This window comes from Rousettus aegyptiacus, unplaced genomic scaffold (assembly GCF_014176215.1).
Source record: "Rousettus aegyptiacus isolate mRouAeg1 unplaced genomic scaffold, mRouAeg1.p scaffold_m13_p_5, whole genome shotgun sequence".
Lineage (NCBI taxonomy): Eukaryota > Metazoa > Chordata > Mammalia > Chiroptera > Pteropodidae > Rousettus > Rousettus aegyptiacus.
The window spans coordinates 58,944,836-58,948,273 of NW_023416308.1; the positions used below are offsets into that span (position 1 = coordinate 58,944,836).

General features: G+C 42.3%; 1 pseudogene; it reads right to left on the bottom strand.

The window, feature by feature from the left end:
- Positions 1 to 953: 953 nt before the first annotated feature.
- LOC118603398 lies at positions 954 to 1,072 on the bottom strand (annotated as a pseudogene).
- Between the last annotated feature and the right edge of the window lie 2,366 nt (positions 1,073 to 3,438).

Sequence of the window (3,438 nt, forward strand, 5' to 3'; positions counted from 1 at the left end):
CCAAGGAGGATGTATAAAGTAAAAGTAATGAGTGACTGCCCGACTATCCTGTTTGTGCGGTTTGTAGCTAGAGAAACCCATTTCTCTCCAGCAGCAGTTGTATTTCTGAGGAGATATCTCTGCAGCAGGTAGGAAGAAAAAGAAGGGAAGAAAGCACATATCAAAGGGCATTAAAGAAATGCGTTTCCTGCTATCTGTCCTGGAATTCAGCAGAAAGTCTACCCACAAACATCTGGGAGTACCCCACTCAAGGATTCCGCCAGTGGCCCATGGACAATCCTAAAACCCCAGGTACATACATCCCTCTACTCTAATGCTGGCTCCTTATACATTCTCTCCTGAGTGCATGCCTGAGATCCAGCTCTAGTAGACACAGAGGAAATTCAAAAAGATAGAACGTGGCTAGTGGGCAAGGGAGAAACCACAAACTTGATCTATAGTACCACCTTCTGAAAGACAAAAGTTTTCTAATAGCCAGCCTTTGAATTGTTAGAACCAAAAAAGATAAAAGCTTAAAAAGTTGTCTGTGAGTTCTAATGCAATAGCAGGAGCACATACCTTAAAAATACACACATGCAGAAATGTGGAATCATAAAAAGAAAATGAAAAATTATCTGGCGACTGAACTCAAAAGCACAGAATATTACGATCTAACTAATAAAGAAGTAAAAATAGCTGTTATGAAGAAATTCAATGAGCTACAACTCAGAAGTCAATTTAACATACTCAGAAACAAAATTAATGAACAGAAGTTCTTTAGAAAGAGATGAAATCATAAAAAAAGAACCAAATAGAAATTCTGGAGCTAAAGAATTCAACAAATGAGATAAAGTCCACAATAGAGAGCATTGGGAACAGGGAAGACCGTATGGGAAAATAAATGACTTGGATGATAGAAATATAGAAATGATTCCATTAGAAGAGGAGAGAGAACTGATTTTTTTTTTTTTAAACACCTACAGCACCTGGTATTCCGAGATGGTCTCCCATCCAAGTACTAACCAGGCCTGATCCTGCTTAGCTTCTGAGATCAGACGGGATTGGGCGTGTTCAGGGTGGCATGGCTGTAGACTCAGATTTTTAAAAAGTGCAAGAAATCTTATAAGAGCTAATGGATTCTGTCAGAAAAGCAAGTATAATCATAACTGTTGTACCATAAAAAAGGAAGGGGACAGAGAGATAATTTAACAGTAAACAGATACAAAGGGGAAATAAAGGCTTTCTTAGGTAAGCAGAAGTTGAGAGAGTTCACCACTAGACCTCTCTTGCAAGAAATACTGAAAGTGTTTCAAACTGAAATGAAAAGATTCTAGTCAGTAACATGAAAACATATGAAAGTACACAACATGCAGGTAAAAGTGAATAGATAGAATTAGGAACTATAACCGTATCAGGATTGTGTGCTAACCACTGAACTATAGTAAAGGTTAAAGGAAAAGATTGTTTAAAAAAAAAAAAGAAAGAAACAAAACTATAGCTACTATAGTTAATGAACACACAGCATAAAAGAGGTAAACTCTGCCACCAAAAACATAAAAGGGGATTCTTGCTTGCCCTTCCATACAGTCCTTTCTAGCGACCCTCATGCCTGCTCGTCTACCTTCTCCCTCAGTGCCAACATCAGGATGGGTTAGAAACACATTTTGTAGTTCCAAACTTGAAACTAAGAATTCTTTTTGTAACTGAATGGGCCCTCATATGGAATACAAAATTCTTCAGATGAGAATTTTAAAATACAAACCTTAGGAAGTACAAGATTGTAAATAGAAGGATCCTGAACTAATCTCTTCCCACAGACACATCAACTCTACAGCTACATAGGGAACAATTCCCTCTGAAAATGACCTGAAAACTAGCTGAACAGCTCCTTCACTTCATATGAGATAAGAGCCACATGAAGGCAGGTTGGAGAGGCTGAAACGCATTCTTTCCATAAACCCAGCCAGGAGCCCGGTGACCCACACTCAGGAGGGAACTCACAAATCCGGAGCTTCTCCTTGAGTGAAGGGTTCATACCCCATATATCAGGCATCCCAGTTCTTAACACTGGCACCTGAGAGATGAGCTCCAGAAATATCCGCCTTTGAAAACAGGGATGACTTCCACAAGTCCTAAAGGGCTATAGCAAACTGAGAAACACCTCTTAAAAGGCCAGTTTACAGACTCACTCAAACCACTGCCCAGGGCAAAACCAACAGTTTGAAAAGCACCTGCCTATGTCAAAGAGACTCATTTGCTTATCTTAAAGCATCAGCCTGAGGGGCAGGGGTCTATTGGGATACTCTCTTGGGACAGAGGCACTGGTGAGAGCCATTTTGTGCTCTACCTTGCTAAACCCAGCAGGCAACAAGTGGCATTTTTTTTTTCCTTTTTCTTATGTTCTCCCTCTGCCTCTCTAAAGCTGTGGGAGTCATCTCTGAGCCATCTTTATGCCTTGCTAGAGTGGTGGATGCCATCTTTGCACTCCCCCTCTGCCCCGCTCCACAGTATCAGTATCTCCCATAGGGGGGCTGTTACACAGGTCTGGTCTTTTTTTTTTTTTTTTTTTAATCTGGTGCCCTAATTTTTTGTGGCTATATCCCAGGGGCAACTCTTAAGCACTTGGCTCTGAAGGTCAGGGGGTCTTGCTTTCTTGGGTCCCATGGAACTGTAACAATTTAAGAGACAGCTGGCAGATTACCACCCCCAGGACACTGCACAGATATCAGAATGAAACATAGCCCTAGACTTCCTGAGAAAGCAGCCCATTTTATATCTAAGAGCTTTGGCCTGAGGGGCGGGCTTCTGGTAGAGCACATTTTTAGAGGCCTAATGAAGTCAAAAGAGAGCAGCTACACCCTCCGTGTGCTCTTCCTCTTCCTCACTCCAGCTTGCTGCTATCTCCCAGAAAGGAGCTTATACCCTTGTGTTGCATCCTGATTTTTGAAGATGCTGCTAGGGGGCATTTCTATGTTGCCTGATTTTGGATGCCAGAGGGGCTGATGTTCCAGAGTCCCATGGGAATATAACCAATGAAGAAAGTGTTCTTTAACAGCTACCGCCCTCAGGGCACAGTAAGAGGCAACAGATCCAAGACCTCAATCTCTCTGTGAAAAGAGGTCTATAAACTTGACAGCAGCCCATGAGGCAGGTTTCTAATTAAACACATTTCTAAGGCCTGACAGTAAACCTTTTCATAGACCTTGGAATGCGGATACTATCTAAATGCTCTCCCTCTACCATGCTCCAGAGTGCCATTATTTCCTGAACAGAAGCTCTTACAGAGGACTAGTGCTATAGTTTTTACATCTGGTGACATGCTTTTTGCAGCTGCCACACAGGGGAAGCCCCTTGATAACCTGGCTCTAGTGGCCAGGAGAGCTTGAGCCCCTATTTTTTGCAACTACCACCCAGGGAGCACCTCCGGATCACCTGGTTCAGAGGCCAGGGAGTTTTACA